The 26366-nt window shown below is 40.2% G+C and overlaps 1 protein-coding gene across 2 annotated transcripts in view; it reads right to left on the minus strand.

The window, feature by feature from the left end:
* Window positions 1-15570, minus strand: part of LOC122070441 (afadin- and alpha-actinin-binding protein-like) — a 44637-nt gene extending 29067 nt beyond the window's left edge. For both annotated transcript variants that reach the window (XM_042634594.1, XM_042634593.1), the window contains exons 1-2: window positions 15412-15570; window positions 15120-15325 (exon numbers count right to left, since the gene is read on the minus strand). The gene's annotated coding sequence lies outside the window, so the exon portion shown is untranslated. The remainder of the gene's footprint in view (window positions 1-15119; window positions 15326-15411) is intronic.
* Between the last annotated feature and the right edge of the window lie 10796 nt (window positions 15571-26366).

Genomic DNA, 26366 nt, shown 5'->3' on the forward strand with positions numbered 1-26366 from the left:
CGAAACAAGGGTTAAGGTCAGGTATAATTTCTTAACAAAGTAGGCATAATATAGACATTTTACTTGTTATATACTAAATGTTTAGTCATGCATGTGTTTAAGGATATATTAGGGAATATTCATATTTAAGCATCTAATAGGATGACCGGTTGGTGTCTAACACATTCCTAACTTCATAATCTGACTTTTACCCTAATCTCTGGACCAAACCGAATCTATCTCGGGTCCATTTCTATGGAACGGGCCTACACCCTCGGTCCTAGGCATTAACCCTAGGTGGTGACCCTAATTTTTTATGATTCCCTATCCTCGAATTGGCCATAAAATTATTATTGAATAACAACCCAAAAAGGGAAAGAGCCTCTTTTTTTTCTATGAATTAGGCCTCCACCTATTTTTCGAGCAGTGATACAATGATGTGGGGCCCACGGATGTGGTCCATCAAAAGGGACCATTTTTTACCCCTACCCTTATAGTGGTGACTCCACTGGGGAATTGTCAAACTTCCAGCATTAGATGCTACCATTAAATACAAGAATATTCCCCTTCAATTTATCTTGTTTTTGAAGACATGGTTGGCTAATCCATTCTTGTAATTGTATGCACTAACTGCATCATGCATCGTGCTCGAAGTGAAATCATGTGACGAGGTTACTCCATGTCGTTCCAACACCCTCGAGGAGGTCCGTGCTTAACATACTAAGTATTCTGAGATTATATGATAGCCACTTCCTGTACAAGAATGTTCAAAGCACAATCATATAACGAGGATGTCCATTATTGTGCAAGCACCCTCGGGGAGGTCTGTGCACTTTATGGCATTCTATGATCGAACAGTGGTACTTTTTACATTACACTTTTTGTACCTACTCACGGTACGGTGGTTCCATCCAGCTCCATGGCTAGTTGTTTAACCTTGTTTGTAGTCATGAGTAATGGGCAATGATGCTACACCCTTGACACCATACCCTCGGGTATATAAAAGGATCACGTACCTTGAGTATATATATCCATCAAGGATAGCCTGTTCAGTCCTATTACATCCACTGCATCCTTGCATCACATAGAAAGTAGATGGAAAACCCCTAGGAACACCACAAACTAGCTAATTAGATTGTTTGAGATCTAGGTTGGAATTTTCTTATAATATATTCGAGTAGTTGGGAAAATGCTCTCTCAAGTGGGTTTCAACTATAGATTCTTTCATGGAGGTAAGAATGTCATCTTGATGGTTTGATAAGTATAACTCTAGGGTGATTCTCATCAACTTGTACGGGGTGCCGAATCATCAACGAGGTGCATTCTATGGACCTCTGGAGGAAAGAATCATCAAGTGGGGTAAATCATAAAGAGCGGAACCTAATGACATAGAATTTCCTATAAGAATTCTTTTTCACCAGGAGCATTGTGTTTGCTTCTGAGTGTCTTGATATGGGTTTAACCAAGAGCCCAATTTATAGTTAAATCTTTATCATCATGCTAATTAAGTTTCTATGAAACTTAAAATCTTTGTCATCATGCTAATTAACTTTGTGTGAAACATTTGATTGCTAATATATATGTAAATCTAAAATCAAACCATCTTTGTGGATTAGTCACGATTCTACTTCCAAAAGATTTCTCAGCGTCCGTGTACTCATCAGGGTAACCGGTTGACTCGCTTAAGTCCAATATCATCCCTTTTAGACAACTTTCTATCAGGTAGTTAGGACTCAGTCAGAATGGAGCCGATTATTAGAGATTCAGTCAATGGTCATACACCAGAAGCAGCATGGGTTCACCACTTGAAAAAAATGCAAGCTGAAAGGGCCGAATTTAAATAGAATGGCACAGATCTTACAAGAAATCAGAAATCCACTTTGGGCTGACCCAATCCCTACCCTAAATGAGCATGCGATACGAAACCCATGTTTACATCAACAGTTTCATATATATAGCCATTTGATATAATTAAAATAAAGTATACATGGGATCATAATTTAAAACACATGTATGATATGGCATTCAACAGTTCTATAAATTTAAAACACTCCAAAAGAAATCAAACCACCACTCACCTCGTCTACTAACTTGGTAAACAATCCCCAAAGAAGAATGCCCAAAGCAACCTGACCAGACCTCACCTGAAGTGATTATCTCTGGCCTATATACAAGGGTATTCAAGTGTTAAAAAATGTCTTAAATGGTACCTAAGAAGGTCCCCAAAAATCTCTAGAACTATAGTTAAAAATAGCTCAGCAGGATCCACCGATAGATGCCACCAGTTGATCAGGTCCCACTTGTAGGTCTCACCTGTGGATGGATCATTCAGAAGTCTGATGATCTATCCACTGGTTGATCTCACTGGTAGGTCAGAGATCTTCCGATGGTGATTGACATGTGGCAGTCGATAGATTGGATTTTAGCCCAAATCCAAATCACCACCTAGCTAAGGCCATTTTGGGTCCATATAGATTGTAGAGGGTCCCTCCCACCTTTCATTCAAACCTATTGGACTTCATTTTCAATGGTGGAATCTGGAGACCCGCTGAATCTCCATTTAAAATCCTAAAAATGGCTTTTCTACCCAAACCACCTATCCTAAGCTGGTTGAGCTTTATTTGTTGGGTTTCTAGGTGTGCATTAGGGTTTTACAAACACAAGGGGGTGTGTCCATTCAAACGTCAAGCTCCAAACTCAACGAAAACCCAAAACCAATGCTACTTTAAAACATGAAAATGAAGAGGGAGAGGTGGAGATGAACCACCTACCTTGGTTGAGTAAGTGTGGATGGAAACCGCCGAGCCCCCAGCCTCTCTTCCTTCCTTCTTTTCTTTCTCCTTCTTCTTCTCCTTTCTTTATCTCCCTCAATGTTTTATGTTTGAGAAATAGTGAGTCCTAAAGGCTCATTATCTTATGTAGGCAACGCAACTAGCGTCTGTTTGCCTTGGCTGACCCAATACCCAAACCCCTTAATTCCTTTATTAGACCATGTGGGCCCACCATTTTGACTCCATAAGACATTAATTGGATGACAGGAGTGGTGCTCCATACATGGGGAAATATATTGAAAAGTGCAACCATGATACACTAGGTCCCACAACCAATAACCTGATTTGGACAATACAGATCCACCAGTAGATGATCAACCGGTAGACTTTGTTGTGCTTGTTTTAACTAATTTATTTAGTGCCTTTGCCCAGTTGGGGAGGGGGTTTCTATAAGGATTTGAGCATAATAAATGGGGTATACCTATCATACTTGAGTAGAATAAAGTTGTAAGGTTAGGTTACTCATTACCAAGGGTTTAGAGGTCTGAAACCCTTTCGGTTGTCTCAACAACATCTACACTTGCACGAGGGGTCATCTCGTCCCTCTTTACAGTAGATAATTGCAATCCAATAGTCACTGGTGCTAACAATAACTAGTGTATTGTTTATTATAAAAGGTTCAAATTATACCATATTTGGGTACGACTGTAATAGTGGGTATGGGTCTACACCTATATACAGGTGTACAGACATATTTGTATGTGTATAGGGATGCTTATACACATATAGGCATATATACAATATCTCTTGTACACATATAGAGACATTTGTTTATGTACAGAGATACACCCATATGTGAAAGGGTACATTGTCTATATGAACTGTAGATGATTTGAATATTTGACAAGGGGGAATTAACAAATGTTTTTGTCCTTCCGAACTCTATGTTCAGTTCTTCTTAGTCTCTTTATGTATCCAATATTCTAAGTATAGCCTTCGGGATTCCTGTGTAATCGCATTAAGGGGTGCACTTTATATGCACAAATGCATTGGTCAACCCGATTTGTACTAGGGGCATTTACGAACCTTGAGTATAGTATCATTCTAATACGACTCAACTCTAATCCCAATTATCTTGATTAAAAAATAAGAATTACTACAGTTAGTGGTGTCAATTGGTTGGGCCAGGTCAGTCTCAATTGGGCCTAGCCAGGCCTGGTAGGCATGTACCCTTACACAATGACATGCCTATTTAAGGAATGAGTCGGTCTCAGTTGATCTCGATCGGTGTGAGGATCGTGTGGGGTTTTATGGACCTCCTCCCCCACTTATGTGGAACAATGGTTTGGGATCGATCGGTCTCTATTTACTAGGAGTAGCCACCTAGATGGTCTAGGACCCATCACTAATTGAAATAAAAATTGAAATTAATCCATACGTATTGTCCAACCATGAGTTAGGGTTCATATCAAGTTGTGGTCCGAGGAAGGGGTTGGGAACCTTAGTATATCCAGTAAAGATCGGATAGGCTTTTTGATAACAATCTCCATGGGGTACCCATCACCTTCATCATCACTATCTGTAATGGTAATGATTCCAACCATAGGGGTGTCCTCTTCAGCATATTCTTCAATTTTTCTCCTTCTCGGCTTGGAGTTGGAGGGGGAGTGTGATTAGACCGTATTTATACATCAAAAACTATTTTAATTGAGCATTTTGATTCTAGATCAATGATAAAAGTGACTACATAATGTGATTTTCTCATATTTGCATGTTATAGGATCATGCACAAAAATGATGCTAAATGGGAGGATCTAATGCAATCTAGACACCGGTTTACCCATGGATCGATTCACATGTAATCCAGGACAAGATGGGAAGAAGTTTCATCGAAACAATCAAGGGAAAGTGAGGAATTTCACTTCAATTTAGAAGTTTGACCAAGAGATTGAGTAACAAAAAAGAATCAGACACGGGAGGACTTGCACAAGTGTAGGGGCATAATGATAATTATGAAAGATAAGAAGTTCATCAGAACATATTGGATATTGGCTCGTTGCATTCATAATTGAAAATGATGCATCTTTAATTCTCGGTTCAAGTCAATCCGGGGTCAGCATGGAGAGAATAGCCCAAAAACCGTTTTGGGCTAAGTTGGAATTTAAGTTAAATTTTAGAATTTTTAAAAATTAACTATATTATCTCTCTTCTCTCTCCTAGACGTAACTCTCTATGTCCAAATCCTATTCCCTCTTGGTTTCATTCTTCCTTTCTCTCTCTCTTTTACAAGTATCTTTCTCTTTCCTACTTGGTTTCTAATTCTCCACTCCCTTATCTTACAAGTATCTCTCCCGTTCCTAAACTACTTCTAATACACTCTCCTTAGACTATATATAGGGACCTAATTCACAACTTGAGAAGCACAAAATTTTGGAGAGCTTTTTCTTTTCTCTTGAGTTGTAAGTAAAGATTGAAGTTGAAGTTGAAGTTGAAGTTGAAGTTGAAGTTTGAAGTTTGAAGTTTTTAAGCTTGGATTTGGCAATACATATTCAGTAAAGTACCTCTTTTTATTTTCTTTTTAATTTTAGATTTAAGTTCACATTATATCTTGTCCATCTTCTAGTTGTTTTTCATTTTTCCTCATCCCTATGGGTAACTAAATCCTACAACTTTGTGATTGGATGAAACTATAAAATGAAGAGCAACTTGTAAGCAATTGATGCTTGTTGTCTCATGTAACCAAAACCTATTGCAAAGTCAAAAATTATATATGCTATTAATTACCTTTCGTATGCTTAATTATCAACTTCCAATACAGTCTTGCTTATAATCTAATGCTATGTATGTGTTGAATAACTCATGGGACATGTTAGATTTAAAAATCTATATTTCCTATTCACCTATTCAAGCATGCGATATAGGGCTAGATTGTTTGTAGATTGTTCTTAAATCTCATGGTGGATTCTAATTCCTAAGTGCTTCCCCACATCATATTTTCACACTTCTCTAGTGCTTGCATAATTTTAGGCTCATTAATTCATTCTACCCTTAATCTTAGGTTCACTTTATTATTGCATGTTTAATTTAATTCCATAGTTAATTCTTGTCTTTTATCATTGTTAGTTTAGTTTAGTTTAATTTGTTACCCCATTAATTAGTACATTCTTCCTAGGTTAGAACTGAATTTTTTATAGAGCTCACCTCCCTATGATCGACCTGTAGCTACACACAGCCCGTGCGCTTGCAGTATTACTTTATTTCTCAATCATGAAGGGCCTCTGTAAATGTCGGGGGCTCTTGCCTACACTATCTTCTTTACATTTAAGAGACACTGAAGTTCGTTGTCTAATGCGTCCCCTTCCATTGTCTCTTGAGAAGTTCCATTTGCTCAGTATAGTAACGTTGACTGATGGTAACATCACCTAATATTTGTTTAGTCTCATCTGAATGGTATGTTATTATACCCAACTATATAACTACACATATCATCCGTTCCTCAAATGCTACTTCAAGATTGACATCTCCTTCTTCTTTGCCCTCATCATCCTCCCCATTGAGGTCTTCCTTCGAGCCCGACCAATCTTGTTCTATTCGGATGGGTAGTGCTGAATGAATAGTATTTGTAGGATCTATAATTGAATCATCTCCTCTTATGGCACATACTACGTACTCAGGTGGATCTTCATATGAAAAAATATCCAAACACATCCTACTTATCGGTGTTCCAGACCTCGTAGCCTTCACTGTCATATTCCTCTTCAAATCCTTCATCTTCATCCTCATCTTCCTACGCTTCATTGGTCTCTTTATTGTCAGTAATTCCTTCCACCTCTAGATGTTTGTAATACTCTGAGCGTATCAGATTCTACATCATATCCTTGGAGTTCATTAATAACATTGTCGGATTCATCTCGGTATCACTTGTCATATAGATCAAACAAGCCTCTTCTTTGATTTTTTCACTGACTACCAATGCTATCAGTGTCATATGCAACTCATCTATGACTTCTTTGATTACTAGGAAAGGGTTCTTTTCACTCTCAATGGGACGTTTCAATGAGGTAGGATCCATTCCTGGACCTTCTTTTTCCAAAACATTCACCGATTCAGTTGATGAGGTAAAATATGAAGATTTTGATAATGTAAGAATGTCATTCCAACTATAGCCATCCACCCATCCTTTTTCGGATCATGAAAAAGGGGATCGTATACCAATCCTAAACCCCACGATGATTGAGAGTTAGGATAATTTGGTGGAGATAGTTGGGATAATACGGTGGAGATGATGGATATGAAGTGGGATGCTAAGGGATATTATGTGGGAAGTTGACTATTCTGCTAGGGATATTGGATGGTAAGATGGTAATGAAGAATATGACCTTGGGTGGTATGATGGGGATGATGGTGGTGGTGGCAAAGGTGTGTGATAGGAAGGGTCACGCTTTGGTGTAGCAAGTAAATATAAAGTGGTGTGAAATGTTGGGACCTCGGATGATGGTGATAGTGGCCAAGATAATGGTAAAGGACTGGGGATGGAGCTAATGGATAAGTGTGTGATTCTCCTCTAATCCCAATACTCTTTTGTTTGTGAATTTTGAGGCCCTTTCAGATTCATCCCTCGCCATTCATGCTCTGTCTCCTATGATTTTCCTGTAGACACGAGAATTCATGAGACCTTTTTTGACTTTTAGCTGGATGAGTTGAGTCGGATCATTCTCGGCCTCCTTGTTTTCCAATACATTAACCCTCCAATGATTTGGGAGTGGATTAGTTGTTACATTGGGAGCATGTTTGATCTTCACTTCTGTAGTCTCATTATCCACCAAATCTTGGATTGCATGTTGCAGATTAAGGCACCGCTCTGTAGTGTGAGCCTTTCGATTATGGTAGGCATAAAACTCATGCTCCCTATACCAAGGTGGTGGAGGGTTGTTGATAGCTATGGGAACAACAACAACAACGAGGAGGCCTCACTTTTTCAACTTTTCATATACTGTAGCCAAAGGCATCCCTACGTCTGCGAACTGCCTCTTTGGCCGAGGGACTCTTTGTGTCAGAGGATTTGCTTGTATCACAAATGGTTGAGGGTGAGATGTGGTTGCTGATGTTTCCGATTGCTGAACCGCATCCACTATACTTGTATATGAATCCTTGCCTTGCCCAAACCTCACATTCTTTCCCCAGCTTTAGAAACTACTTGATTCTGGGCGTCCCTTAAAATTTGTTCTCTGCACAAGTGCCTGTGGCAATCAGAGCGTCAAAAATTTGTAAATGTTGGTAGTAGAGGACCTCATAGTATGGCTTGGAGATATTTTCAATCAACATCTCCACCTGCTCCGCCTTTGATGGGCGATCCACCATTTTGGTGGCCTTATCTCTGAATCTCATTAGGAATACTGTGAATCCTTCTTTTTGCTGCTGTCTTAAAGTCTTCAACTCATGCCGCTTCACATCAACCTCCATATTATAACAGTATTGCTTCGTGAACGCTCATACAACTATTGCCCAACTCTGAGATAGTGTAGGTTCCAATTGCGTAAGCTATCTCATGGCTGGTCCTAATAAAGTTAGCATAAAGGCCTAACCCCATCTGTTCATCGATGAGTTGCCATAATTTGGTGATACTCACGAGTACTTTCAAGTGAGCCTTGGGGTCTGCTGATTCATCAAATCTATCGGTTTGCTACTTAAAATTCTTAAAAACTCGTGCTTTAGAGAAGAAGCTCATCTCACTAGGATCTGTGGTTTACCCTTCTTGATTCTTGCCAATTTGGATAATATTTTCCAGCTTTTCTAAATGTTCTCTCATTCTCCTTTCTCTTTCCATCTCCAGAGGTTCATTTTGGACATGAGCAACGAAATCCTCCTTGCCCCATCGATCACAAACATAGGAGGCCTTGGGCATTGTGGATTCTCCCCTTGGTGTAGCAAGCTCGGTTCTCCTATGGTAGGGATAAAACCTATCCTTATCGGGTTTTGAATCACATGCTGATTTTGAGTAGGGATTGAGTCAGCCCAAGGTGGGTTTCAAATCTCTTGTAAGATTTGTGCCAAATTTCACTTGAGTTCAGTTATTTTGGCTTGCATTGCTTCTATTGGGTGAACCTATGCTGCTTCTGGTGCATCACTGCTGACCTGATCTCTCAGAATAGGCTCCGTTAAGACTGAATCTTGATAAAAGTTATCTAAAAGGGATGATGTTGGACTTAGGCGAGTCAACCTCTTACCCTGATGAGTCCACATAGATGGCAAAAAATCTTTTAGAAGTGGAATTGTGCTTGATCCACAAAAATGGCTTGACCTTAAGTTCTTTTTTTTTTTTTTTTTTTTTTTTTTTTTTTTTTTTTTAATGTCTTTAATTTTAGCACTCAAATGATTCACAAAAAAATTAATTCACGTGATGATAAAGGTTTAACCATAACTTGAGTTCTTGGTTAAGCCCATATCAAGGCACCTAGAAACAAATACAATGACCCCGATGAAGAGTATTCTTACAAAATATTATATGCCATTATGTTCTGCTCTCTATAGTTTACCCCACTTGATGATCCTTTCCTCCGGATATCTATAAAATGCATCTTATTGATGATTCACTATCTCGTACTTAATGGGAATCACCCCATAGTTATACATACTGAACCATCAAGGTGACATTTTTTACTTTTGGGAAGGAATCTTTAACCGAAAATCACTTGAGAAAATTTAATTAGTTAGATCTCAAGCAAATTTAATTAGTTAGTTTGTGGCATTCCTAAGGGTTTTTCGTCTATTTCCTACATGATGTGAGGATGTAGTGGATGCAATAGGATAGAACCAACTATCCTTGACGGGATTTATATACTCATGCTACTTGATCCTTTAATGTACCCAAGAAGAAGTGAGGATGAAGAAGCGAAAAAAGAGACTGCTGACAAGTAACTACGGTTGATACTCACAGTAGTCCTCCCCCACATATATTTATATATCTCCACAATAGCAAGAATAGAAAGGAAAGAGATTCCTTGTTAAGCAAGAAGAATAAAAGTACAACCTTACTAGGAAACTACAATCTAGCCGAAATAGGAACAACCATAACAACTCAGCCTTATCCCAACTAAAGAAGAAAACTATAGTTAGAAGTACTAATCCACGATAGGGGACACTCCCCCTATCAACAACAACAACCACTTAGCTCTATCTCAACTAAATGGGGTTAGTTACATGGATCCAAGCAAAGACAAGAAATAATAGTAAAAGTGAAGTAAAAGAGGAGGAACACAACAACACAACTCAGAATAATCCCACCTAAATGGGGTCGGCTATATAGTTCCTTGCCCTCCAATCAGCTCTATTCGAAGTCATACGTGGGAGGAGACCTAAACTATGCATGTCTTTCCTCAATGCTTCTTCTATAAGGTATTTTTTGGCCTGCACCTAGCCCTTTTAGTTCCTTCAATATGAATCAAATCACTCCTCCTTATGGGTGCATCTCAAGGCCAGTTAATAGAACATTGTAACTAACAAATATATTATCTTTTGGTGCCTTTGCAAAAATAGGAAACATTGTCCATCACATCCCATTTGTATAAAAATTTGTCCTCTAGCTAGTAGCTTGCAACAAAAAGTCATTTCCACATTAAATTAACAAGGTGAAAACCATTTTCCATTTCTCCTTCTCCCGAGTCCTGACACCCATTTGCCATCAAGGACCCCATCCACTAAAGTGATTGCTGATGCAACTTTGAATTCTATAGTAAGATCAACCAAATTAGTTTTTACCCATTTTTTAAAAATTGGAAACCTTTCCCATCGTATAGGATTCATCTAGATCATCATGTACCATTCATATGGATCAATTTTTTTATGCTTCAATAGCTGACACCGAGAAGCCAATTCCACATTTAATTAACGAGGTGAAAATCATATGTCCTGTTCTTAACAACCCACCCTCCATTCCCTATCCAACTTGTAGCCTCTGCTCTCCATTATATAGTTGCGTGATAGTCTCAATGAAATCAATTCGATTTTTCCAAACATATAGAAAGTTTTATAAACATCCTTCCATTTCTAGAAATCACAACTCAATTATGTTTCAACACATGAAAATGAAATAACCTAGAGGGGGTGAATAGGTTATACTAATGGAAATTAAATTCTTTTTGATGTATAGGTCCAAATGTGATTGTAAATAAAATACGGAATGAATATGAAACTAGCACAATCACACAACACCGAGAATTATAGTGATTTGACTCAATCCGAGTTTAGTCCACTCCCTACAAGAATCCTTTTGCAAGGTACTCCACTAGTTCTCCCTTTCAGTATGGTAGGAAGGGAAGAAAAATCTTTACAATCTTTTTCACGGATAAGAGTATCCTTACAAATTTCCTTTACAAGCAGAAATGCACCTTTACAATCTCCTTTGCAGGTAGAGAGGCACCTTACAATCTCCTTTAAGGTAGAGATGCACCTTACACTCTTTTAAGGATAAGAGGATCCTTACAATCTCTTAAGGATGAGAGGGTTCTTATACAAGCCTAAGTACAGTCTAAACTTAATGTAAAATAGAAAATGGAGAAGTGGAATAAAAGAGGATTACCTCCGGTGTGGTGTAAATGAAATATGCAATGATGATAGAATGAATGCATCTTTTGAAGTCTTCTTGATGCTTGTAATGTAAATGCCAAGATGTAGACGAAGACTTGTAAATGGTCTTGAGTTCCTCTTGAATGTAAAATGAAGAACTTGAACTCAAGAGATGGTGTAGACCAATTCTCACTTTTAATGCTCAAATAATGCTTCTCCAAAGTTGAGATTAATTATTAATTAATAAGTACCATTAGAGGTATTTATAGGTGAGCTTAGGAGAGCATTTCAGGCATTAAATCTCACTTGAACAGTCATATTCTGGGTCCACCGGTCGACGCCATAGGTAACCAGTCGACTGGAAAGAGCTGTTATAGCAAAATATAGCCGTTGGGGCACTTCCAGGAAGTCACTGATCGATCTGAGACTTTTCGCCAATCAATAGGCTATGGTCTCAGATAGTTTCGATCGACCGGAGCTTCCAGTCGATCGACCGCCAACATGACAGACTCTGTTTTGACAAATTTATTGTCATACTGACCAATCATCAGTTTTTTGAATATAACTTTTTAGTCCAAACTTAGATTAAATTGAAATCAGTTGCATTAGAATCGTGACTTAATTTTTGAAAACTTCCATGAAGGTTTCATCTCCTAATACCAATTCTAAGATTGCCCAAAATGCCCTTGAGTCAGGTCAATGTGGTTTTCACAGAATTTCACTTGAACACATTTTTCCTAATATGTTCCTCACCACTTAGAGAATTTCCATATTTAGTCAAGGTATGCTCTATGGTTATTCTAGTATGATGCAATGCACATGCATGTGGTGAGTGCACATATATATGTGGAAGTTACAAATTACATTAAAAATGACCATTCTATCCTAGTGGTATTCTTCTTCACTTGAACCTTCCACTCTTTGGCACTTCATCTTCTTTTCTTTTTGTTTGTAATTCCAAGTCTTCGAGCTTCATGTCTTGACAACTTGAAGCTTGAATTCTTCTGATACCTTCTTCAAGTATTGATACCAAATTGTTGATACTCCTCATTTGATGGCTTCAATCTTCATTTCTTCCTTTCATTCATCAAATTCGATCTTTGATATGAAGTCTCTACAAAACAATACTTGAAGGCAAATTGTGAAATACCTTTATATGTTTGTTATCATCAAAACCAACTATAGGTGTGTGGGCATATCCCTAACAGAAAATTCAATGATACCTTAGTTTATAAGTTTTCCATGAATTTCTTGCTATAATAACTTGGAATCATCAACAGGGTATTTGCTAGCATAAACAATGGCAGGACACAGTCTATGCCTTGGTGTTGGTATGAGTGATTTCAACTGAATAAGAGGATCTACGATCTCAGACTTACTGCAGAGCTCCTGTGCAGGTTGGACGTGCTCCCACCAAAAATCAGATTGAACCTCCTTCAGAAGGTTCCAGTACTCTACATCTCTTTCTAATCTGAATAAACTGCTTCTTTTAGGAGTCCAAACATTGAAATCCATCCAGTCCTGATCCAATATCTCCATTTATCCCTGATCTTGTGGAGTGCAGTAAAGAGGGATTCGTTTCCATGGGAAAGCCTTCTGCATGTCACCACCAAAAAATGGGCACTTAATCTCCAACACCCCACTAGAAGGTAAACCACAAACAACCTGGTAGACCACCCCATCAGGTGAAGCTGCGAGCCATTCATCTTCAGCATTCTTCTTATTATGGATCTGAAATTGAGGAAAAAGAGACACTATTTCCTGTTATAAGCTTATAACTTTCAAGTGCTTCCTCTTCCTTTATATTGTTCCAACATGCTTACCATCTCTAATGGGCGGTTATATGATTCATAAACCACCAAACTTGCCAAAATGATTGTAACTAACCAAATTAGGCTTCCCAACTTTAGCAATTATCTCACCCAACAGTCTCATTGCTTCATCTACCCCTCTCTCCCTGTAAGCAGCTTCAAGCAAGAATGAGCAAGTAAATACATTTGGGACCATCCGCTTGTGCATAAGTTTATCCAAAAGCTGCAAACTTTGTTGCAGGTTCCCTTGGATACAAAGCCCTCTAACAAGTGAATTATAAGTAACTGCATTGGGTGGACAGCCATGTTCCTCCATTTTCTCCACCAAATGCATTGCATACACAACATTCCCTCTTTTAGACAACTGGTTCACCAAGTAACAATAAGACTCAGGATCTGGAGTATTACCAGAAGTAACTATAATCTCCATAACTCTCATTGCTTTTCTAAGTTTATTGGCCTTACACAGATCATGCAATAGCTGAGTGGACTGAACTAAATCCGGCTTTTCCCCCTTACCTACCATGAACTCTAAATAAGAAAATGCATCATTGAGTTTGAGTTCTTTGGTTCTTGGATCATTTCTCCCATACCTCCAATTGGGCAAAGTGAAAAGAGTCTCAATAGGAGATATATTGATGTGCCCAGAAGCTAAAACCCTAGAAAACCCCTTGTTCAGTGAATGAATCTGAAGATTTGAAATTGAGAGAAGAAGCAACAAGATTTTCTTGTATTGTCTGAAGATGGGTAAATGAGGGGAGACATGGGGTGCAGAACGGCTGCCATAGCTGGAGATTGAAAACAGTTTCTGAAGTGAAACTGAATCAATATGCAGAAACAAGTGATTATTCACCTCAAAACATTATAAACAGGTAAGGGTTTATGACAAGGGATGGTGAAGGAACAAAAGAACAGATTTAGAAGAATCAAATAAATATAACAAAAGAAGTAACTGTGTGTGTGAGAGAGATCACACCATGATTTGTGAAAGCTTTTCTTCTTGGTTTTCTCCTTTGCTCTACGTTTGGACGACTCTAACATCGTCAGGGTTTGGGAATGAATTTAGAAATTAATTATTTTAACAAAATTGGTTTAATTTATAGTGTAGTGGTAAGTATCCAAGCGTGTCACACAGGTGACCTGGGTTCGATCACCGCTAATAGTGATTCTTTTTTTTTTTTTAATTTGTGTCAATTCCAGGCCCAGCTAGTAAAATTCCAGCCCCGACCCCGTTTACTAGCCTGTTCACGGTTGTAGGGGTATGAACCGACGGGCGCCGATCAAGCCGACTGATTATGTGCCTAGCCGAGCCCAGCTTATACACCCATCACCCAACCCGACCCTCCCAATGGGAAATGCCTAATCTACCCAAAAGCCTAAACCATTTACACTAACGATTAAAAGCCTAAAATAATAAAACCCCTTACCCAAGTCAAATGGCCATGTGAAAAAGAAAAAACCCTTAACCGCCTAACCTAATTCTCTTTCCCCAATTTCCCTCTTTCTATTAGGGAAGGCCCGTTTAGAGCCCTACGGTCGATGCCCATTTAGACTTAAATTCGGCTAAGGCCTGATTAAGGCCTATTTATGACAGTTCAATTATAGCCTAGGGCTGATCAACCCGATTATAACCATACCATGCCCACAAAAATTAAGCTCGTTTAGCTAAACGTGCGTTCACAGTGCAAGACTTGAAATTGGTCACGCCCAACTAGGCCCGACCGAGCCCAATCAGTTCCCACCCCTAGTTGTGCACAAGAACTTTTTATTTTTATTTTAAAAATATAAATATAACTTTATTCAAGAAATGAGGAAGGAAAATCCAGTAATACAAGGTTACAAATAGATTCAGTTCTAGCTTTATAAGCTAACTGATAGGCTATAGAATTATGTTGTGGCATTGATTAACCATATCAAAAGATAGAAACTAGTCTCTCTCCAAATGGGACTCCGGTCAGGGTGTAAAAACAGAAGGGAGTAATGGTGATCTCACCTGCTGGAAGATGAAAGGAGTGCATGTTCAGCAACCATCGCTCGATGATCGCCTTCATCAACTCTGTGTCCATCTTCTTTGTCTCCAAATCCACCAACTGGCGTAGACGGCTGTTCCGGATCCGTAGTAAGTTCTTGGTACGATTCCCGAACCTTGTTTGGAAATTTGTACCTCCCTAAGGTGGGAGGGACACCCTTAGGGGGCTTCTACAAAGGGAGTAATAAAAGCAAAATAAATACAAGAACCAAAAAGAAAAAAATAAATCAATAATAAAAGGCTATAAAGGACTTACCCAAAGACCCCAAGCAAAGCTGCAGATGTGCTTCCGTGTGCCTCGAAGGGTGTTTCCAGCATACCAAAAGGCCGGCCCCTCCTCCTCTCCCCCGGGCTCTGGGTGTCACCTTGACAACTCCTCCAGTATGTAACCCATGTGGGTCCTTTTCTTCCCCTGCTCACTTATGACTTTCAGAGAACTAAAGAAATTCAAAAAACCAGAAAGAGAGTCTTTTACTCTGATAGGAGAATGAGACAAATGAGGGGACCAATCCTTATATAGATGGGCCCCTTTTCGCGGCCTCGTGAAAATCTGTAGCGGCCTTGGGAATGATTGGTGGCCATGTGAAAAACTACTGTGGAGGGAACAATTCCCCACCCATGATTTCAAAATTTAAACTATTAAAACCATCCCCACCAAAATTCAAAATTTTTAAGGTGGTCCCACAAGACCTTGATTAGACTTAATTGTCCGGTCCTGTGGTCTCGCATGACCCCGACTAATTTGATTACTCCGTCCTGTGGTCCCAAGTGACCCCGACCAATTTGATTGCCCGGTCTTGTGGTCCTGCATGGACCCCGACCAATTTGATTACCCGGTCTTGTGGCCCCAGGTGGCCTAAACCAAACTCACATTGCCCAGTCTTGTGGTCCTAAGTGGCCTTGACCAATTTGTTTACCTGGTCCTGTGGTCTCAAGTGACCCAAACCAAATCCATTACCTGGTCCTATATTCCCAGGTGACCTAGACCAAATCCATTACCTAGTCCCTTGGTCCCAGGTGACCTAGGCTAGGAAGATCAAATTGCATGTTTACTAACGTTTTTACAGGATTGAAGCATCAAAAGTTTCCTTCCCATGGCCACTAATCCAAGTTAGATCTTAAACTTCCTATAGTTAAAAGATTTATCCAATTATGCATCACATCTGCACCTCTGCTATCCTTGAGCAAGGTGACAGAGCATTACATGCTCTGGGTGACAAAATATGGTCGTTCTTTTTTTTGCCCTTCGGCTATGGCACAGGCCTCGACCAAAGGGGGCATTCTGCAAACATCTAATTTTGTCACTCTCCCCCAGCTATGATGACTCACGGATTGTAAACACGATCTATGTTTTTGATCAATGGAGAAGACTTTCTAAGGTGATCCAAGCTCTAAAACCATGTCAGGTCCTATTTTTCTACTCTCTTCTCTTCCCATCCCCCAAATATTGCATCAATCCTGTCCCCCATCCCTAATGCAATTGGTAATGAGATAAATGATCGGCTTTGTGCCCCTTTTTTGGACTCCAAAGTCATGGCTGCCATTGATGAGCACATTTATGTGTGAAATCTAGGGTAATAAAACATGCATTTTATATATTTAGAATGGAGCTACCTTGGGTTTTGCTCTCTTTTTGCAAGTTTTGTATTTTAAAGGCTTTAAGCATTATTGGACGTCATATCTCTCTAACAACAACTACCTAGTGTAGTTGGTGAGCTATGGTGTGAAAAATTCCCTTTCTCACCTGGAGGTCTCAAGTTCGAATCTCATGGTTGTCTTTTTTTGGAGAATTTTGTTGAAGATCTTCTACTTTTCACTCACTAAAGCACTAAGGGCATGGAGGGGATTTTCACATCAAATTAGAAGCAAGGATAATCGTGGAAGGGGTTCCCGCGCAAGAAGAGAAAAAAAAAAAGGAAAGAAAATAAGCAAAAAAAAATTATAGAAAATTTCTCCAAGTTTATTTCTCTCTTCTCTCTCTTCCACCTTAGCACTTTTGGTCTCAAAAGATCTCACTACCAATTGTGGGTTTCTCCCTTTTAGGAAAGAGAAACCCTACCTCCCCATTCCCTATAAATACAACTCATGTAAGAGGAGGGGAGACACTTCATTCTTCTTCTAGGTTTTTTTTTTTTTTAGTTGCTCTATCTCTTTCTCTAGTTTTCTCTTTCTCTAGCTCTAGTTTTAAGTTTATGCTTTAAACACTTTGTAAGTTTTTTTTATTCAATTAATGAAATCATTTTTGTTTTTGATTCAGTTTTTTATTTTTATTGTTTAAATAATTCAAGTTCTAGTTTTAGGCTTAGTTCTAGGTGACAAGAACAAGCTATGAAGCATGTCTTTCAAGTTCATTTTATTTTTTCTTCAGATTTGTTTTCTCTAGTACTAGAAATTTCATATTTGATTTATTCCAGATCTGGTTTTTAGTACTGGTAGTATCTCAAATCGATCAAGTTTTCAATTCAAGGGTTGAAGTTCAAGTAACTAGGCTTCTTCAGTAGTCTTCTCTCCCCCCTCTCATTTCCTCTTCTGACTACCCTTTCTTTCTTAATTTCAATATTAATTTTAGTCGTTACATTATTGCTATCCCTTTCCCCCAAGGTTCATGACTAGTGTATGTGTTGGCTTTGCCACTCCTAGCCATAGAACCATTAATTTATTTCTTTTATTTTAATTGTCTCTTTTTCCCTAAAGCCAAGTAGAGTAACCCTTGTAAGAGTGACTCTCTGGTCAAGTAGGGAAGCTCATATTATGATGCATCCCTTGGGCTAAGTAGAGAAACCTACTTATGAGTCTCTCTCTAGCTTTATCCCCTTTATTTTACTTTATTTTTATTTTAGTTTTTTTTCTTTATTTCATTTTAATTGCGTGGGGTGTTTATTTTTAGATATTTATATATTAAATTTTAATTACGTGGCTTGCGTATTTAAATTCTTAGATGACGAATGGTTAGGACGTTATTTTAGATACATATGTTTAGGACGGTAATTAGAATTAGATCACAACTATTAATTGGTTCACTTTCACATTGTTAAAAGAAGCAAAAAAATAAAGTGGTTGCTCTCCCTGTGTTCGACCAGTAGCTACATTGATCCATACGCTTGCGATTACATTTTAAAATCTCAAACAGCTCTAGAGGGCAAGTTGATTGTTATTGATTGTTAATACACCTATAGGCAAAGTATCATGGTTATATGAAGTGTATGGACCATGCTCAGTTGAAATTGGTGGGAAGAAGCTAGATGCCTAGCTTATCAAATTCAACATGCAGAATTTTGATGTTAGACTAGGCATGGACTGGTTGTCAGCTCACCGAGTGAAAGTGATGTGCGCGAAAAAAAAATTAAGTGGTGAGTGATGAAGGGGAAGAGCTAGTGTATCAAGCAAATAAGGCAAAATGACCTAGAGAAGTTCTCATTTCAGCCCTGCAGGTGGTGAAAATTTGGGAGGCGGACGTCAGGGCTACCTAGCGTTAGTACAAGATGTGAAAACGAAGGTCATACCATTAGAGGAATTGAAAGTAGTTAGGGAGTTTTCTGATGTCTTTCCGAATGATCTAATCCGGCTACCGCCTGACAGAGAATTGGAGTTTGCTGTTGACTTGGTTCCTAGAGCTGCCCCAGTGTCTGAAGCTTCGTACAGAATGGCACCACTTGAGTTGAAGGAGTTGTGGACACAGTTGCAAGACTTGTTAAAAAAGGGGTTTATGTGCTCGAGTGTTTCTCCTTAGGGTGCTCCGGCTCTATTTGTTAAGAAGAAGGATGGGAGTCTGCACATGTGCATTAATTACTAGGAATTGAACAAATTAACCATCAAGAACCGGTATTTGTTGTCGTGCATCGATGACCTCTTTGATCAACTGCAAGGTGCTAAGGTATTCTCAAAGATTGATCTCAGATCTGGCTATTACCAGCTCAAAATAAAAAGCAACGACATACCAAAGGCGGCCTTTAGGACTCGGTATGATCACTATGAATTCCTAGTACTATCTTTCGGGTTAACCACCGCACTGATAGCTTTTATGGATCTAATGAATTGAGTATTTCATGATGTTCTTGATAAGTGGGTCATTGTTTTTATTAATGACATTTTAATCTATTCCAAGACTAAAGAGGAACATGTGTTACACTTGAGAATGGTATTCCATAGGTCGAGAGAACAACTACTGTACACAAAATTCAGCAAGTGCAAGTTTTGGCTCAAGCAGATTGGATTCCTAGGACATATTATCACACCCCGTTCACACTGAACCGGGCCAGTGACCGGGTTAACACCGATTAACCCAAACCTACCAGGATCATCTGATACTGTATTCCACCACAGCATACACACAACTAATATAAACTCATCAGATCAGCGGAAGACTAAGTTTTACCTATGACTAATCCCATAATACTTGATACCCGAATTGTGATACAATAGTTATATACATGTGGGCCCGAAGGCATGATACATATCAAGTACATAAAGGAAACCATCAAAATAATCAGGGTACACAGCTTGGCTCGGTATCAAAGGCTAGAGCTCAGCTCGCACAACTCTCGCACGAGCAGTCAATGCCGTGCTCTAACTCCTCAGGGGCCCACCAGTCCTCTTCAGGGAACTCGAATGTGGGACCCACCCCGTGCTCCTCAGATGTATGACCTGTAAAATCATCTAAAAAGGGGGTGCACACGTGGGATGATCTCACTAGCTCAGTAAATGGTAAGATGGACCACACAGCAGTCCACACATCAAAACACAATCATATGCACCACATGCCATGCAATACATTTTATATCACATCCACCTAAGCAACATTACTAAGTCTTTGGTTTAGTGCTACTACAGCCACAGTGCGCGTATACTCCGGGTACGAGCCGCGAACTCCATCCCGTGATACGCCCATAGGGCTGTCGGAGAAGGCCCACCGTGAGTACTCGGAAAAGTAAAAATAATGCCGTCCACCGGCTCTCAACAGAAAAGTAAATGATTGAAATTAAAGGTGCTGACTCCAGCAATTTAAAAGTAGTATGATTAACCCTCTTGAATGTACCACCGGGGTTGCCGACTGTCCGATTGACCCACCGGGCGTTATGTCTAACCGCCACAGTGACACGAAAACCGTGACCACTGCTTCCCCCCAAATGGTAATCCAATACCTTAACCCCTATTGGGAAGGGTCGTAGCACGGGATGGTGAAAATCCTAAACCGCATGCTCCTATATGACAATAATACGATTGCATAGTGCCACCGCGTCCTATACCACGGGCCACCAATGCACTCTTTTCCAAGCTGACTACGACATCTAATCTATTAATGCATTGTGCACAATGATGCCAACATTCATCACATAAGCATCTCATCACTTGGCATTTAGAAAGTAACATAACACACATGCATAACAATGTGAGGATGACTAATCTACATAGCATATTCATGATGGCATGATTAGACTAGATACATTTAAATGAATTCCAAACAATGCCTTGAAACAAGGCCAAACATCCTCTCCCCACTTACTTGTAGTGTACAAGGATTCCCGTTCGGTACGGGTGAGATCCAATGGGAAACGCGTAGGATTTGGTGAACCTAACATGATTGAGTGGGGTTAGTACTTCACCATTTTGGAATAAAAATTAACGAGATCCGATGACAAAATCATGTTTAGAACGTTAAAAGAAGGTCGCACGTCCGATTTGGGTCCAATTGGACGTAAGAATCACATTCGGGGCCTCTCAGGTGGGTCAGACAGCCCACCTGTCTGGCCCACCGGTCTGGCCCACCGGTTTGGATTGGCGGGCAAGTTGGCCCACCGGTTGGGCCAGGGGGCCCTGCTAAGATCGGCGGGTAGGGTGGCCCACCGGTTAGCCCGCCGGTCTGGCCCACCGGTTGTGCCCGAAGGCCCTGCCCTCTTAGGTGGGTGCTCACAGGTGGGCCAGATGGCCCACCGGTCCTACCCACTGGTCTTGGCGGGAAAACTGCTGTTTCTTCCCAACTTTCTCCATTCTTTGGGGATTCAAATGGGACTTTTCCCAACTCATTCTTCACACTTTCAATGTCTTATAGAAGGGTTCAAACCTAGATCTAGGTTAGATTCAAGTGATGGGAAACCATCTTACCTTCTTTGCTCAAGAACAACTTCAAACCCTCCAAATCACTTCAAACCACAATGCTTCTTCCACCTTGTCAATACCTCTTCAAATCCTTCAAGATCAACACATAAATCATCTATTAAACCTTAGATTCATCATTTCAAAGGGGATTTACAAGATCTCAAGAAACCCTACTTGAATCAAGGGTTTATGCTTGGTCGTGGTGAATGTTCAAGGAATCCAACTTTGCTTACCTCTCAATGTAGATCTAGAGTTGAAGATCACTCTTCCGGCACTGGAATGGGAAGATCAAGCTTTAGCACCGCTGAAATCCTTCTCTTCTCCCTCTTCCTTCTCTTCCTTTCTTCTTCCTTTTCTTTTCTCTCTCCTCTTTACTATCCTCACCAACGTACGAGTGTCATAAATGAAAAGAAAGGAAAATCATAAATTATATATATATACTTCTTAAATAACTAAATAGTTCACATGGATGGGTCACTCAGGTGGGTGGGGGCACCCACCTGTCCGCCCACCTGCCCGCCCACCTGAGGGCCAAACTTGAAATTTTGACAGAGTTCGGGCCTCGGTGCGAACCCCACCCCTGGCATACGATGTAGTATACGTATATACCTTAATATACGGCTACAATACCTGCTTTATCCGTACATGGCCTTATGGTAGGTGCATGTACACGGCTTGGGCACTCCCGTCTCTTCTGGAACTGGCTCAGACTTGTCGGGCCAGCCAGTGTTTAAGGTCACCCTTGCCATCATAGTCCATAAGGAGCCCGCTCTAACTCCCTCCGGTTCGGGTCCTGTATAGTTAAACCGGGTCAACCGTATAATCAGACCGGGTTTAAGAAGTAGGGTATTACACATATAGTGTTTGAGAATGGAATTGAAGTAGACTCGGGTAAGGTAAAAGTAGTAATGGAGTGGGAAACACCCAAGAATGTGACAGAGATTAGAAGCTTCTTGGGGTTAACAAGTCACTATCGGTGCTTCATGAAGAATTTCTCTCAAATTGTTCCTCTAATGACCAATTTAACCAAAAAGGGAATGAGTTTTGAATGGTCTAGGGAGTGTGAAAATAGTTTCCAAAAGTTGAAGAGTCGATTGGTGTTAGCTCCAGCATTGACAATTTCAAAAGGCATGGGTGGAATGACGGTCTACACTAATGCTTCCAAGATTGGGTTGGTTTGTGTTCTCATGCAACATGGTAAGGTGATGGCATATGCATCTAGACAACTAAAGGAGTATGAGAAGAACAACCCCACCCATGACTTGTAGCTGACTATAGTCATCTTTGCCTTGAAGATCTGGCACCATTATTTGTATGGGGAGAAGTGCGAGATATTCAGCGATCTCAAAAGTCTCAAATACTTCTTCACCCAAAGGGATTTGAACATGAGGCAGAAGAGATGGCTAGAGCTTATGAAAGATTATGACTGTAACATCTAGTACCATCCGATTAAAGCTAACGTAGTGGTGGATGCATTAAGTCAGAAAGCTCAGATTGTATCACTTGCGAACTTGGCCACCAACCTACAACTTAAGTGAAAACAACATTAATGGGTGAAGTCCTTTTATATGAGGGAGCAACCTTAGAGCTCGATCATCAGCCGGATGGTATTAAGTATCTAACTTGATCTCTGGTGGATCTATAGGTACAACCATCTATCAGGCAGGAGGTGATCATGAAATAACCCTTGGATCCTGAGTTACAGAAGAGTAGAATTAGGATTCAAGAGCAAATAGTGGATGATCCTGATTTCACAATAGCTAGTGACGGAGCACTATTGTTTCAGGGCAGGTTGTGTGTGCCTAATGACTTAGAGTATAGGACAAGATAGTAAAGGAAGCACATAGCTCAGAGCACATGCTTCACCCCAGAAGCACCAAAATGTACAAGGATCTTAAACAAAGTTACTAGTGGTTAAGGATGAATATTACTGTGGCCCTATATGTGTCATAGTGTCTCACATGTCAGAAGGTCAACGCGGAGTGACATCGACTATATGGCACTCTTTAGCCCCTCCCAGTACCTAAGTGGAAGGGGGATATGATTACTATGGACTTTGACACTAGGCTACTACGTACACCTAAGGGGATGGCTACAATCTAGGTGATAGTTGATAGGCTTACCAAGATTATTTATTTCATTTCAATCAAGACTACCTATACCATGGACAAGTTGGCACAACTTTAGATGGATAATGTAGTTCTCTTGTATGGGCTGTCGGTGAGTATTGTATTAGACAGAGACCCAAGATTTACATCTAAATTCTGGAAGAGCCTCCAATATGCCTTGGGAACACAGGTGAACCTAGGTACTGCTTTCCATCCACAGACTGATGGGAAATCCGAATAGACCATATAAATACTACAAGATATGCTCAGGGCCTATGCAATGGAAATGAGTAGTAGTTGGGAGGAAAACAAATCTCTTATAGAGTTTGCTTATAGTTATCAAGCCACCATTGGAGTGGCTTCATATAAGGCATTGCATGGCAGGAGGTGCAGGACACCCTTATATTGGGATAATGTGAGAGAACATTAAATGCTTGGGCTGGAGATGATACAAATGACATGTGATAAGCTTGATGTCATTCAGGAGAAGATTAAGGCTAATCACATCAAAAGAGCTATACAGACAACTGCAGAAAAGACATTGAGTTTCAGATAGGGGAGAAGGTATTTCTTAAAATCTCTCCTACCAAGGGTTTATATAGGTTCCACTGGAAGGGCAAGTTGAGTCCGAGATGGATCCGTAGCATACATGTTGGCCCCTTCTGCCTTCACTAAGTAACGTTCCTAATGTATTCCATGTTTCAATGTTGAAGCAGTTCATCCATGATCAATCACATGTGTTAGTTGTGGAATTAGAATACCTGGAAACTGATATGACTTATGAAGAGCAGCCTGTTGAAATCTTGGATTGAAAGATAAAAACCATTTGCAACTGCTCCATTGCTTTTGTAAAGGTGCAATGGGCTAACCACTCACTTGAGGAGGCATCCTGTGAGAAGGAAGATGAAATCTAGGCTAAATACTCTCATCTATTCAGACTACCAAGTAACTTTAATTTTGAGGATGAAATTTTTAAAAAGGGGAGGTAAATATAGTGCACTACTCTCTAAACCCGGCTTATTGATCGGTTGGTTGGTTTAGTCATGTAGGGTCCGAACTGGCAAGGGTTGATACGGGTGCCCTATGGTATATGATAGCAATGGTGACTTCGAATGCTAGGGTGGTCGGACAAATTTGATCCAATGCCCATTGTGGTTTGCACGCCTAAGCCATGCCCTTGCACGTATTATAAGGCTATGTACGAGTAGGGAAGGTATGTTGTCATACTAGATGATGAGAACTTGGTTCACGATAAGTGGTGGGAGTGAAAAAGCATTGATAACCCATTTCCCACTAAAATCCAGTAAGGTTGGCCATATGTTGGCCAACAGGTGGGTGGTCACAGGTGGGTATGACCCTCTAGTGCGACCCACCTGTACGGCAAATATAGGCCCCAGTAAACCCAACTTGGGTGATCACATGTGTTTCAAGTTCCCCATCGTAGTAGGGTCATGTGTGCCTGACATTTCTGACTTCTTCTCCTGGTATCACGGTTGAATGGGATTCAGGCCATAGAGTGTCAAAAACCAAATGCACCCTAGTAGATATTTATGACCCAACTATAACTAGCATTTACTCTTCTCCCATTTATTATTTCAGCAAAGGTTGGTGGTGAGGAGTAAAGAACAGGGAGAAGAAGAAGGAAGAGAAGGGAAGGAAGTGTGGGGAAAGTGTTTCCCCTTGTTGTCGAAGCCGTACCTCGCCATTTTGACACTAGAAAATTGATTGGCACCTTGAGATCTACAATTTGAGGTAGGTAAGTGCCACAATCCCTTGAATCTGGTGAAAACCTCTTGTGTGGTCAAATCAAAGAGTTAAGAGAGACTTTATGTGATTTCTTTGAAGGTTTTAAAGGAGGAGCAACCAAGATCTAAAAGCATTTAGTGATATTTTGAGTTGGGGGAAGGATCTTAGGTTTTGGGGTTTCTTCAGCTTAAAGGTATGATTTGTTCCCAAATCTTAAACTTAGATCTATGTGTGGAAAATGAGAAGGAAACAACACCCTTGGGTTCCCAAAAGGTGGGGTGAAGAAGGAAAGTAGGACAACAGAACCCGTTGGACACTAGTGGGTAGCACCGGTGTGTAACTAGACCCACTAGTGTGACCTTCCAGTCTTGCCTAGGCTTCAAAGCCTACCGGCAAGTAGGACTAGCGGGTACCTAGACCCAGCGGTCCTGGCTGGGCCTCAAGGTCTTACTGGCAGATATGACCGGTGAGTACCTAGACCCGCTAGTGTGGTCTGGGTGCTGTCTGCGTGGGCAGCTTGCATAGGTGGGCCCTCCTACCCACCTATATGACCCACCTGTGGTCCAATGAGCTCTGTTCGAGCTCAAACTCATTGACAACCTCCTTTGTGTTATTAAATGTGTTGTGATAGTGTCTTTCATCATTTTTATTGTCCCGGATTGGACGTATTCTAAGCTTCCTTTCTATGTTAGGTTTTTGTGACCCTCGTCTAAGCACGTCAGATCTCACTCATACCGTGTGTGCATAATCTTATACGTGAATAGGTAAGTGTGGAGAGGATGTTGGTTTTATTTTTGGAGTGTTTATTTCGTCATTTTCATTTTATACATCATCTTGCCATTTATGAATGCCATCTTCATGCATATGTCTTGTCTACTGTAGGATGCATTTATGAATTGTTATGTTATGTCTTTAAATTTCCAAATACATGTTACTTGATTTGGATTATGAGCATGGATTATTTTAATATTGGATGATGATGATTTGTTGGATATGTGATGAATTGCTAGATTAGACGCCGTAGTCAGCTTGGAAACAAATGCATTGGTGCACCATGGAACGGACGCGAAAACACTATGTAGTCATACTATCTCATATAGATGCATTGGGTTTAGGTTGACATTCCCTTGTGCTACGAACCTTCCCAATGGGCTTAGGTGTTGGGTTATCACTGGGGGGAAGCATCAGTCGCAGACTGCCGTGGTGGTTAGAAGTATGCTTGGCTGATCATTAGGATAATTGGAAACCTTAGTGATATTCA

Source organism: Macadamia integrifolia, unplaced genomic scaffold, assembly GCF_013358625.1.
Source record: "Macadamia integrifolia cultivar HAES 741 unplaced genomic scaffold, SCU_Mint_v3 scaffold924, whole genome shotgun sequence".
NCBI lineage: Eukaryota > Viridiplantae > Streptophyta > Magnoliopsida > Proteales > Proteaceae > Macadamia > Macadamia integrifolia.